Below are 14,306 nucleotides of genomic sequence, written 5' to 3'. Positions count from 1 at the left end.
ATATAGCATGCATTACCTTGACAGCATCATCTTGCAAGATTTTGAACAGTTCAGCTGGGATGCCGTCGTCTCCTGCTGCCTTGTTATTAGCGATGCTTCTTAAGGCCCATTCAACCTCACTCTTCAGGATGTCTGGCTCTAGCTCACTGACCACACCTTCAAAGCTATCCCTGATATTGTTATCCTTCCTATACAGGTCTTCTGTATATTCTTGCCACCTTTTCTTGATCTCTTCTTCTTCTCTTAGGTCCTTGCCATCTTTGTTTTTGATCATACCCATTTTGGCCTGGAATTTACCTCCAATGTTTCTAATTTTCTGGAAGAGGTCTCTTGTCCTTCCTATTCTATTGTCTTCTTCCACTTCCGCGCATTGCTTGTTTAAAAATAATTCCTTATCTCTTCTGGCTAACCTCTGGAATTTTGCATTTAATTGGGCATATCTCCCCCTATCACTGTTGCCTTTTGCTTTCCTTCTTTCTTGGGCTACTTCTAGTGTCTCAGCAGACAGCCATTTTGCCTTCTTGGTTTTCTCTTTCTTTGGGATGTATTTTGTTGCCGCCTCCTGAACAATGCTGCCAACTTCTGTCCAGAGTTCTTCCGGGACCCTATCTACTAAGTCCAGTCCCTTAAATCTATTCTTCACCTCCACTGCATATTCCTTAGGAATATTAGTGAGCTCATATCTAGCTGATCTGTGGGTCTTCCCTAATCTCTTTAGTCTGATCCTAAATTGTGCAAGAAGAAGTTCGTGATCTGAACTACAGTCAGCTCCAGGCCTTGTTTTTACTGACTGTACAGATGTCCGCCACCTTTTGCTGCAAAGGATGTAATCAATCTGATTTCGGTGTTGTCCATCTGGTGAAGTCCATGTATAAAGCCGTCTCTTAGGTTGTTGGAAGAGAGTGTTTGTTATGCAGAGTGAATTGTCTTGGCAAAATTCTATCAGCCTATGTCCTGCTTCATTTTGTTCTCCCAGGCCATACTTACCTGTAATTCGAGGTGTCATTTGACTGCCCACCTTAGCATTCCAGTCTCCTGTGATGAAAATAACATCTCTTTTAGGCGTGTTGTCCAGTAGGTGCTGCAGATCCTCATAGAACTGCTCTACTTCAGCTTCTTCAGCATCTGTGGTTGGGGCGTATATTTGGATCACTGTGATGTTAGATGGCTTGCCCTGAATTCGAACTGAGATCATTCTATCGTTTTTTGGGTTGTATCCAAGCACTGCTTTCGCCACTTGACTATTAATTATGAAGGCTACTCCATTTCTTCTGTGGTCCTCTTGTCCACAGTAGTAGATCTGGTGGTCATTTGATGTGAAGTGGCCCATTCCAGTCCATTTCAGTTCACTGACGCCCAGAATGTCTATCTTTATCTTGACATCTCACCAATAACCACATCCAATTTGCCCTGGCTCATAGATCTTACATTCCAGGTTCCAATGGTGTGTTGATCCTTAGAACATCGGATTCGCCGTTCACCACCAGCACCGTCGGCCGCTAGCCGTCCTTTCGGCTTTGAGCTAGCTGCGTCATCACGTGGTGTATTAAATATACAGCTCTTATTATGTATTTGCCTAAGTTTTTCCAGTCTGTATTTCAGTAGTTTCCATACTGTCCCAAACTGCAAATTCAGAATTTGGATGAAAAGCAAACTGGATGCAACCAGCCACATTTGTAAATGTGTTTTATTTATGCTATGCTATTTGCCCATTAGCCATAAGAAGGCTAAAATGCCAGTACAAAATGGAGTGCCAAGTTAAACTGACCAGGTAAACTGATCAGTGAGGCCTGAGTGGCTGAACTGAGAATTAGTCACTTGGGCCTTTCCTCATCACGTGGAGGTGCTAATGAGTTTTGTCTGGTTCTGGGTTAGTGTGTGGTCTCATCCCAATCTTGATTCTGGTTTATAAGCCAAGATCTGTGGCCTATGCCCCAACTCTCTGATTTGAGGTTCTTTTAATAAAGTAAGTAAATAGCTCCAGCCTCCAGCTTGGTTTTTATCTGCACGAAGATCCTGCTGAGGGGGGACAGAAGCTAATTCACCTTTTTGTAACTTGTCTTGCCAATGAGCTGTTTTGGGAGTGGGCCTACCCTACATTCTCAACATTTCAAATGTGCCCCCAGCTGCCCAAATTGGCCTACCCTGGTCACTGTAGCCCTTTTTAATATACCATAGTAAAGCACGCGGGGGTTGAGGGTAACGTGTGAACACGCCAGAGGACATCCAAGAGAGGGAGGCGAGACCTATGCGAGCCCTAAGTCAGCGCTTCCCATTAAGAACATTGCAGCAAAGTTCATTCTTCCTCCTGAGCCATTTAAATTCACACACACACACACCCCGTTTCGATTCTTGCCATTAGACCATGCAGTCAGAAACTTTCAGGGTTGCATTTGGGATCGTTTGCCAGCCAGTGCTGACGTCAGAGCTTTGTATGGTGAACCAGCAGACTAAAGCGGCCTTTTGTGCAGAATTTGAAAAAGTGCGGCTTGTCGCCAGATTCCCAGCAAATCCTGGCTGGTTACTGTGCGTTTCTTTCCCTCTTGCTATGCAGCAGCTGGAGATGCTTCCAGTTTTGTATGCACAGATGTCTGGGTGGCTTTTTTTTTTTTTTAAACACCTCCCCTCGTTGGATTTTTGAGCTTTCTGTCATTTTTTTTTTTTTAGCCCCAGATGATCAGCATTTTAAAAATAAAATACTTTGGCTTCCACTGCAAACTTGGAGAGTGCAGATTAGAATGTCAGTTTTGAAAACTCTGCTGCCCGAGAAAAAAGCAGCTGTCAAAATCCAGGCCAGGGGTTGATTTAAATGCAGCCTTTCAGAGAACAGTCGTGAGAGACTCAATGGCTTTTGCTCAGGCGCCTTGCAAAGGAGCCAGGAAAGGCACAAAGCAGGAAGAAAGCGAAGGCTTTGAAGCGGCATTTAAATGCGAATTGCTACTGTGAATAGAGTCAGCAGCTTTCTGAAGCCAGGAGGTAGAGACAGGCAAGTCCCTCATCTCTAACGAGGGTAAATCTTGAAATTGGGTGCAGTCTAAATCTGTTTATTGTATTTAACACAAGAAAGGAATAGCACTGCTGTTTTATGTTGTCCAGCTTTTCTGTTAAAGCAGAACTATAACAGCCTAAAGCAGCACTTCTCAACCTTAGCAACTTTAAGTTGGGCAGACTTCAATTCCCAGAATTCATAGCAGGCTGGGGAATTCTGGGAGTTGAAGTCCACCCATCTTCAAGTTGCTAAGGTTGAGAAACACTACCCTAAAGGTGGGGTTAGTGGATGGGGTTGCAAGGACCTGAATGGCTGCTAGGTGGCACCATAGAGTTAGTTGCATATCTTTGCTGCCATCTTGCAGTTGGCATTTTGCATCAAAGATCTAGTGGCCCCAAAAAATAAACTTAACTTAGAAATACTGTTAACACAGGTTCCTCAACCTTGGCAACTCTAAGCTGTGCTGACTTCAAAGCTGGCTGGGGAATTCTGGGAGTTGAAGTCCGCCCAGCTTAGAGTTTCCAAGGTTGAGGAACCCTGTGTTAACACATACGGACCAAGGCTAGGCGTTCTGTGCTGCCAGTTGTAGCCAACTGTTGGTAACAAACTCAACGTATTCATTGCAGGGATACCTCTTTTGCCAAAGTAACCCAAGTTACTGCACACTCAGTGCTTTCGGTAGGGAAAACGAGCGCAAGGGCTTGCATTAGCAAAAGAGCCCAGAGATCCAGATTCAGGAAGATCAAAGAATAGGCCATTTCGAGTCCAAGTTCCAGGTGATCCAACAACAGCATAAAACAGGGTCACCATACTGTTTGCTCCCAAAGCCATCTCTTTTCTATAGCTCTGACTATCAGCTTGACTAATTGGCTGAGTCACGCTTTTTTCTTTCAACTACAGGTAGTCCTCGATTTATGACCATAATTGGGACTGGGACTTTTGTTGCTAGGTGAGGCAGTTGTTCAGTGAGTCATGCCCAATTTTATGAACTTTTTTGCTGCAGCCCTTAAGCGAATCGCTGCGGTCATTAAGTGAATCTGGCTTAACTTTGATTTTGCTTGTTGGAAGCTGGCTGGGAAGGTTGCAAATGGTGATCACATGACCCTGGAACACTGCAACTGTTGTAAGTACAAGCCAGTTGCCAAGCGCCCGAATTTTGATCACATGACTGCAGAGATGCTGCATCAGTCGTAAGTGCAAGGACTGGTCATAAGTCACCTTTTCCAGTGCTGTCGTAACTTCGAACAGTTGCTAAATGAATGGTTGTAAGTCGAGGACTACCTGTAGTCAGTTTGACTTCCTTGCTCTTCACTATGTAATTTGCCACATGTTGTTAAGTGCAGGACCTTGTCTAGGTCAGCTGACTCGAAGCCTGCATCTGCATCTGTTTTCTGATCATTCCTGTGGACCAGGCTGAACTCAGACCGGTCAAGCTCTTCAGTTACTTCCTGTGAGGCAGGCTGAGCTCAGACCGGTCAAGCTCTTCCTCTTCCTCTTCTGAAGACTGAGACTGATCCCTAACGTTGGGGGTTTGCATTATCCTAAGATGGGGGTCAAAAACTTTTGGTTGGGAAGGACCACCATTGGCTGTTTATGAAAGACTAAGGGTCACCGAGTTGGTGGGAGACACCATACATGTGGCTGCAGCAGGGTCTTTTTAGGGAAATTGAGGGGGGCTTTTTAGTACAGATAAAGTTAATGTGGGGGCCTATATGCAATTGGCATCATTGCCATCTCAGAGTGGTGGGACTTAGCTTTCAACAATTGTGGGAGGAAGCAAGCGACACAGAAAGGGACTTAAGGGGGGTGAAAAAAGTCAAGGCGGCAGTCACAACTACTCAATCAAACCCTGGCCCTTTGTACACATGTTGCATGCGTGATGTGCATTAAAAAGTGGGGTGTCGATTACACAGTCACAGCCACCATCTTGACATTTTGGACATACCCACTGACCCCAGTAGATGCCCCTGAGAGATGCCGCATGCTGCTTCCCTCTATTATAATCTGTAATTTGACGTGCTCGGCTGTGCCTGGGTACATGTACTAACCCGGTCATTAAGTTTGCAATAGGGCTGTGCCGTGTTTTGCCTTCAAAGGCAAAAAAGTTCTTTGGAGCACATGGGGACATGTAAGTCGCACATTGGGCCTGTCGGCAACCTATGCAACCAATGTTGTCCTTCTGGAATGTGGGGCAGCTGTGTGACCCCCAACAAAGGAGTGACTGCTTTGAGGAGTTGCAGACATGTTTGCCAGCGCATCTGCACGGAGGGTGAAGAAGTCAAGATGACAGTTGCGGCAGTGCATTGAAATCCTTTTGTGTGTGCATGCACTCACTCCCCTGCACACCCAAGTACCTTTTTTTTTTCAGAGCCAAAGCACTAGTTTAGTTTGTATGCTGTGGCTTAACACTAAGTGTGAACTGGTCACTACGCCTCGTTCAACAAACTTGGTTAAGCGAAGCATGGTTTAGTGTAGAGTGTGAACACACAAGTGCAAAAGGTAGCAGAAGTCTGCTTAACCAAATTAGCTGCATTTATGTCTTGCTATCCAAATAGTTCCCTATTAGTGAATTTTGGGAGTTGAAGTCCACACATCTTAAAGTTGCCAAGGTTGAAAAACACTGATCTGTCACATTGCACCAATAATTCTTAGCGTGTAGACATCATTGGCTTTGGGGAAGAGCTACCCATTCATGTAAAAAGGTGCATCCAGCCAGTTGGCCAAAATCGCAGTTTTGAGAACGTTGCCAGCAATGCAGCTGCCATGATTGTGTCTTGTTCTCTGTGGCTGGATCAAATGCTTGGAGAGCTTCCAGTCAATTACACCGATTCTTATACAACCCATTGAGAGAGATTGGTTAGCCTCACCGTGCAGATAAATGAGAAACGGACATAGTGCTAAAAATCTCTTCTTTGCGGTCACACCCACAGCATCTGGATTTAAACCCCCAGAGATACTCCATCACCCTGTAGCTACGGATTGATTAGGTGCCATCAAGTTGCTGTCGACTCTTAGTGACCACATAGATAGATCTTCTCCATGACGATCTGTCCCTCACCTGGTCTTTCAGGTCTTCTATTAGTAGACCTATTGCCACAGGAACTGTGGTGATCCGCTGTTGGTGATCCGCTTCTTCTCTTTCCTTCCATTCTTCCCAGCGTTAGAGTCTTCTCCAGAGAGCTAAATCTTTGCATAATATGTCTGAAGTAAGATAATCTGAGCCTGGTCATTTAGGCCTCGAGTGAGGACTCCGGGTGATTCGTTCAGTGATCCATTGGTTGGTTTGCTTGGCTGTCCACAGTATCCTCAGGAGTCTTCTCTAACACCAAAGTTCAAAGATGTCAACAGTCTTCTTATCCTGCTTCTTCAAAGTCCAGCTTTCACTTTCATAGAGTGTCCCAGGGAATACCACTATCAGCATACTAATGCTGAGCCAGATGGCCCACCAGATGGATGGAATATGTTTCAAGAATGTCTGGGGCACCGCTGTTAAGGGCAGAGAAAATGGGTTGTCCGCCGTAACTTCTGAATCTGTGCGGGTGGTGAGTACTTTCTAGCAGGAAGGATGGTTTGCCTGAGCATTTGACACAACTGGCTGCCATTGATTGCCAATGAAAAGCGGTCTGTCCAGACATTGGTCCTGCGTGCATTTCCTGTAATGGAGAGGAAGAACATTAACTAAAAAAAGGAACATAATCAGGGGTGGTAGCTATATGTTTACCCAAAGCTATGTATTTATATAGTATAAATATATACTATATACTATAGTATATATTTATACTATATAAATATATAGCTTTATATATATCTATAGCTATATATTTACCCAAAGGAGGGCAGCCTAAAAGTTTATGTGATTTTCTCTGCTCCCCGAAATAAAGATGAGAGAGAAAGCAAAGTTTTAGAGGAATGCTGTATTATGGGTTATCCATTCTCTCACCCAGGGATGTCTGCCGCCTGCTTGGGGGGTGGGTTAAAAAAAGGAAACCATGACTGTGATCAGCCCCCCCCCCCACCCTTTTGACATGCATTTCAGTTAAAATATTTAAATTTCTTCACCCAGGCCTTTGGCAAATGAGAGGGAGACCTCTGACTTCATTGCACCTGCTATCTTTTACCTTTTTTTTTTGTTTTACTGATTTTATTCTCGTTTCTTTGCTTGATTGTTGTGAGCCACCCAGTCACTGAGAGATGGGCGGCATACAAATTTAATATATTATTATTAGTAGTAGTAGTAGTTAAGTTTACATAGGATGTTAAGTCAAAACAAGGCATATGATGGTTTCCTACATTCTGGAAACCAGGACACGGAAATGGGGTTCAGTCCTGGGTGATGAAAACATGGGTTTGTTTGATTTGAGCTCTGTGTGATGAATGGACCCAACCACCATGGTTTGTAAGTTACCTTTCATGGATGTTCATGTCATGCAAACCAACAGTTGTGGCTTGTTATAAAAATGGTTCGCCATTACAGTTTAGCATCATATATGAGTGGAGCCAGCATGACACGAAAGAAAGCGTGTCCCTTGGTTCTGCTTTGCCTCTCTGAGGGTGTTGGCTCATGGGGGGGGGATGTGGGTCTCCCACTCCCCAGTGATACGAGTCAGGCCATCTCAGAGCTTTAGCTTAAACTGAAATGCCTGGTTGCATCGTTTGGATGGAAAACGGCATCCAGAGGTAGAGTCAAGATGGTGATGGTGCCATTGAAGGCCTCCGCCTTGATTTTCTGTGGCCACCATCTTGACTTTTTTGACCCCCAGGTACCCCCATTGGGAGAGAACTGCACGGGAATAGACACAACAGCTGCAAGTTGCATTAAGATCTTTTTCACTGTAAAATTTGCTATATACTTTACCACCATAGTATTGGCTGTGTCAGTTGACTTTCACCTGTAAAATGCAGCTTCTCAAAACTCAATTTACTCCTTATATTACAATAAAGATAATATCACCCATCTCCTGACTCTATTAGCGCTGTTTGATTGTATTGTTTTTCTCGGCTGTGATGTATTTTAATTTTTGTATTTACGATGTAATTGTTTTTATTTTTATTTGATATTGTTCCCTGCCCAGAGTCACTTGTTGAGATAGGCAGCTTTAGATATGGATTTAATTAATGAATTAATTACAGAAGGTGCAAGGGTAGATTTGAATGGATAGCAGCGAGGAACTGGTAGCAGCTTAAGACAAGAAGTGTTTTTATTAGGTACTCGATTTCTAAGGCTGCCCACTCACCAAGCAACACTTTTTAGAACTCACCGTATTTTGCAAATGTGGTTTTCTCTTAGATATTCACATTTTTCCAAGGCAAGATGTTAAAAACAGGGGGAGGTTGGGAGGAAAGTTGGAAGAGCATTTTTCTGATTTCTTCTCTCATTTAAATCCAGAGATACTGGGAAGAGAAGCCCATCTTGGGGACTGAGATAAACGTGTTACCCAGTCTGAATTGGCTTGGCTTGGCTTGGCTTCCAGTTGCTAATCAGTCTTTTTGTGATGTGTTTCTCCTTTTGGGTGAATTGAGAATTGTTCACATCCAAATAAACCCGAAATGGGTGGGCAAGAAAGAACTTGTTAAAAGGGGAGGGAGAAGCAGGATTCATGGGAACCGTAAGTGGAGGCATCTGGCTTCTGGCAGGTGAAACAGCCATCTGTGATTGGACAGCTGGACTCAGATTAGCCAGAATTCCGGGTTAGTGTGAGATCCAGATTAGTCCAATATTTGTTTCACTTTAGGTTTTAAAGATTATTCTGATATTCTCGCTCTCTTTGGTCAGAAGGACGTCTGTTTCTAAAACCTCCTAAGAAGTTGAGCACTTTGCAAGCAAACAAAACTCCCCAATGTGGACTTTTCCATCATTTGCAGCTTTCTCCCTTGTTTTCCTCTGTGTTCCCCCTGTGCTTTCCTCATTCCCCAGCAATGATAATCAGCAAAACCCTCCTGCATTTTTCTTATGGCCATTGAGTCACTGTGAGAGAAACATCAGAGACGCTCCAAGCTTACAGATACTACAGATTTTTGAGGAGATGAAGTAATAGTATTTAACACTTACATAGCAGCTTTCACTGTGAATTTCAGATGGCTTTACCGATGTGATTTTACTGCCCCCCTCAACAAAACAGCTATTCTTAACACCCTTTGCAAATGGAGAGAGGCAAAGACGTTAAAGGTTAAATTTTCAGTCCTCGTTGAGCTATCAAGGAATCGGTGATTGGCAGCACTTTCAGGATAGGACAGGACACATTACCTCCGCGTGTATGCATGCGCGCACTTTTAAAAAACCCAAACTAAAGGTGTAAATAGCCATAACACTTCGATAGCAGTGGGAAATTGTCATATTCCCACCTGCCTGGCAAATTCTCTGCAGCCATCTCAGCTGCACTTCATTCTGATGTTGGGAATGTTATAAAAATGCTCATTAATAAGAGACGCTCCCCTTTTTATTAAAGGTGGCATTTCCCTGGTAATGTGGGCATTGGCAGGATGGAGGGTTGATCCCCTACTCGATTTCATGGGATGTGTAGCTGCACAGTAGGTATATTGGGAGGAGAGTCAAAGGTTGTCCAGCGTACCTGCAGTGTGAGAGGTTAGAGAAGGCAACCTTGAATCTCTGTTTCTCAGCCCCAGGACCCTGGTTTCCCAGCTGCTCTACCAGAGCGCGTAGTCATAATGAACAACACTTCCATGTGTTCCCTCTCCTTTTCCTAACTCTATCTGTTCTGTGGTTGCTTTCAACCAACGTTGGTTAGCTGAACGATGGTTTGCTCAGTGGCTGCATTGGCTCGGCACATGTGGATGTGGGTTGCAGTACACCCTGGGCTAGAGTAATTTATTAGAGATCCATATTTGTCAGCGTGTGCAGCGAGGGCAGAATGTAGGGACGGGTCACCGCCGAACAGTCACAGTTGAAATAAAGGGCTGGATTTCTCCATTGTTTCTGGCAGAGAGCTGTCCCTAATGAGGCAGGGAGAAGAGTAGGTTGGTGCCTTCAAAGCAAAACCTGACCAAGAAATCTTGTCTCTTAATAAGGAAAAAAAGTCTACATGAGACTTTCCTCTAGTTCTAAGAATTCATGGTTATTGTCCCCCAAATGCTAACTTTCTAGATGGCTTTTAGCTTCGTCACTAGGGCCTGCAGCGGATCCAGTTGGTCATTATTTAACATCGGAGTTAGCGACCTTTTCAGACTCAGGCGCCAAAATTAAGAATACACACGATGACTCTTTGTTATCACCTACTTATTGTCCGGAACTTTGCAGTCCAATTCTGGGACGCTGAACCCTCAGGGTCTGTACTGATCCAAGGGCAGGAGTGTGCTTTCATGCTATGGCCCTTCATGAGCTGTAGAGGAACCCTAATTAAAAAATACATAGCAGCGATTTCTCTGGAGTCGGAGCGTGACTCCCTTTTCAACCAGTATCCAATTTTATTGTTATGAAATGATGCCCCAGACTTGTGTCCATCTGTGATTTCCACACTGAGAACAAAAATGTAAGGTGATCAGGTGGCAACCTTGTGTCTCATGAACCTACCCACGAGATACCTAATTTGATGAATTGATTCAAGTTCTAAACATCTGGCTTTGATTTTGCATCCTTATTTTAACTTTCCCATTTAGCTGTGAATTTAGTTGTGCTGGCTGGGGAATTCTTGGAGCCGAAGTCCACACCTCTTAAAGTAGCCAAGGTTGAGAAACACCGGTGTAGAAGAAATAACAGGTCTGATTTTTATTCTGCGCCATAGATAATAATTGTACATTCCACCTCTCCAGCTGGCTACAGGCCTCACTCCTCATCCTCACTTTTTTAATTGGCACACACGGTGAGCTTGCCACCATTGGCCATGTTCTCCTCATGCACTCCCCGTTTATAGCATCCATACGTGACTGTTAGGAATCTCAGTTACATTTCTCTGTTTTGATTTGCCTTGTTGGAAGATCTGTCTTTCTCTGGGTGGCTGGTGGGCTTGTTGAGTGGGAGGTTGAAGGAACAACGTGGGTATGCAGAAGTCCCTGGTGAGGTGCCAGGAAGAAACTGGGTGCTGGGATGAAGGACGCTTCGTTAGATTCCACGCAACAGCCCTGAAGAAGCCACCCGTTCTGTCATTAGGATCCGAGTTTACTCTCCTTTTTTCCCCTTTTCCTTTCAGCTCATCCATTATTATGTCCTTTTGGAGAAATCCTGCTCAGACTGCAGGGCTGCACACGTTGTTCAAAGCCTTGTCCCCGTCTGCCCTTTCTGTGCAGTAAGTTGATAAATGAGCTATTTTGTTTTGCCCTGAGATTGTGGAGATCTATAATTTGAGCTTTAAAAAAACAGAAGCCAGGGATTGCTGCAAAACATCCTGTGCTGCGTCTTTAACCCTGCCACTGCTGTTACTTGTTTTTCACACCCTGGAATTTGAATTTTCAGCTTCTGTAAATTTTGGGTGAGAATATCTTTCTTTGGGGGAGGTTCATTTGAGGAAGTGAATAAAATATTTTGGTACATTTTTATATGAAGGTGCTTTCTGCTTAGCTCTTGTAGGTCTCAGCTCTATTTTTGCTTTCCAATGGGGCAGAAGAGTAGAATTTCAGGTGCCTTTTTCCTTTTTTTTGTTTTAATCCGTTCAGTTGTGTCCTATTCTCGGAGACTGCCGGGACAAGTCTTGCAGTTTTCTTGGCAAGGTTTTTCAGAAGGGGGTTGCCATTGCTTCCTTCCTAGGGCTGAGAGAGAGTGACTGGCCCAAGGTCACTCAGCCGGCTTTCATGCCTAAGGCAGGACTAGAAGTCACAATCTCCTGGTTTCTAGCCCAGTGCCTTAACCACTAGACCAAACTGGCTTTTCCTAATAATTCCCATTATATTCTAGCCAGCATACATAAAAACTGGGTGTTGGGTTCACATGTTACTTTAAGCCAACATATTATTGTTTTGATTTGGGCTTAACCTGCTGTGCAAACCTACCATAATGGTTTGGAAACTATGGTTGACGGCTTATCACTATCTTTCCCATCTGTGTGAACTGAACTCCCAGAATTCCCTAGCCAGTATGACTATTGCTGAGCAAGCTGGGAGTTGAAAGTTGCGGAATGGGGTTCTCATGTTATATAAAGCCAGACAGTTGTGGATGAATTCAATAAAACATGGTTAGGCAACTATGACTTAGCACAATCAGTGAACCAACCAGTATTCTGCAGTATTTGTATACAAGTGGGATGTGTGGCAAAAAGTTGCCCTGTGGAATGTTTTTGTTCAGGATTCTACAGATCTAGGCATGCCTTTCTCTAGGAAATATCATTACCATGTGCTTCTACCATATATAACAGGTATTTAGGACAACTTTCAGTGAAGGTTCAAGTCCAGCAGGGGCTGTGCTGCACCCCCTTAGATGGTGCTGTTACTGGACCTTTGCAAAAACAATATTTTCTTTTCTGGTTTGGTTCTTGAACCAGTGGCAATGGTGATGTTCCCCAGATGGCTGCTCCTGGCTTGTCACCATCAGCCATTGTACATGGATGGAGGAACTCCAGAAGGGACATGCTGCAAAAGTAATTTGTTGCAAATTATCCAAATAGTCCACCTGGATTTCTGACTGGAAATCCTTGTTTTCTGTAAGTTGGTCTTAATGTGCACCATCTGTACCTGGCTACGTTGGATTGTTGGTTTTCCTACCCTTTACACTGTTTCCCCCCAAATTGTTTGACCTTTTGTAAGCCTGGATTTTCTCTGAAGATTGCTGGAAACTCTACCTTGTGTCTGGATGGTGCTTTGGTCTTTAGAAGCTGAATTCATGTAAAGTACTAAGCCAAACCTGAAAAACCAGGTGAGGGACAGATCGTCATGGAGAAGATCTATCTATGTGGTCACTAAGAGCTGACAATGACTTGATGGCACCTAATCCATCAGTCACTCAGCCACCATTATCTTGAACCCTAGGTTCAGAAAACTCAGGGCATCCCATAATGGTTTAGTGTGATGTTTGAAACTTTTGGTAGAGTAAGATGGCTTCCTATATTTTTATCCAAAGCCATTTCATCCATGCAATTTCTAGCTACATGCTGAAGGCTGATTAGTGTGATCTGCATAGTAGTATTTATTTACTTATTTATTACAAATGCTTCTAAGCAGCTAAAGGTTTTGATAGATAGGTGTTTGGTCTTGCGATTCCTCTGCATTTTTTGTAGGTTGTGAAAGGATTGTACTCCACATTTCCATATGGCAGCCTTGCCCAATCTTGTGACTTCCAGATGTTCTGAGACTACATCTCTTAAAGTTCCCACTCACCCTGGCCATTCCCATGTGTAGTCCCAGCACATCTGGGACACCAGTTGGGAAGAATTGTTTTGAGGTGCTGCATATGTGTTCCTGCCCAAAAGAATCAGCTTAGTTGTTGGTCTAACAGCCTCCAGAAGAGGTAACATCAGAAGTAACATCATGACCCAGGATATGTCTTTGTGGCAGGAACCTAGTGGCTAAGGTGGCCCTTCAATGTGCAGGTCACTGGGTGGATTCCTCATTATTCAGCTGACATTTTAACTACTTATTCCCCAAGGTTAGTCAAAGTTACATCACTTCAGTTCCCATCATTTTATTTTATGCTTTCTCCTTAATTTGCAACTCAACACTACCTTTCAAAAGTTTTCTTTGTTCACCTCTCCCCTCATTTTTGGGGAAGGGGTCATCTGGTGCCATGCCTGGATTTAATAATTTCATCTTCAATCATTGTGAAAAAATTAAATATTACTGCCTTCAATAGAGATCCTTGAATGACCTCATAATGGGCTTTCTGTCATTTGGAAAATCGCCATTCTCTTTCCCTGCCTCCTGTTCCAGTGCAACTACTCTCCGATGTATAGGTCATGATTAACAGTGGCTGATTTCACCTATCACACTAGGCCCAATTGTGGTTTGTATGGTTTTGGTTTAGCGTACAGTACAAACCCAGACATCATGGTTTGTAAACCATAGTTTGCACAGTTTTGCATGTTGTACTAACCCAGCTGACTAGCTGTTTTGCAAACTGCCAAGAGACTTTGGTAGTTAGCTTTGCGAAGTCAAGTAAATAAATATTCATAGCTAAGCAGATTATAGCTTTGTGAGACATAAACTCAGCTGATGTGGAAATATATTTTATTTACCAACTGGACTTATATTCTTATGCTGCTGCACAGTGTATTAATGATCCTTGTGATCATAAATGTAATAACTGATTTATACATTCTGCTTATCAAGTAATAAGTACCATAATTATGCAACTGGGAAAATTGTTTTGCAATGCAGGGTAAATACTTGTTGAAAAAATAGACCACTTGTTCCAGTGAACCTTTTTTTCCTCTATGGT

At 43.5% G+C, this 14,306-nt stretch overlaps 1 protein-coding gene across 1 annotated transcript in view; it reads left to right on the top strand.

Annotated features, from left to right (window-relative positions):
- ABCB7 (ATP binding cassette subfamily B member 7) overlaps positions 1-14,306 on the top strand; it is a 366,720-nt gene that overhangs the window by 239,258 nt on the left and 113,156 nt on the right. The window lies entirely within an intron of this gene.

The sequence above is a fragment of the Candoia aspera genome, chromosome 12, assembly GCF_035149785.1.
Source record: "Candoia aspera isolate rCanAsp1 chromosome 12, rCanAsp1.hap2, whole genome shotgun sequence".
Lineage (NCBI taxonomy): Eukaryota > Metazoa > Chordata > Lepidosauria > Squamata > Boidae > Candoia > Candoia aspera.
Note: the sequence above shows the minus strand (reverse complement) of the source record. Positions and strands in the feature narration are given on the sequence as shown.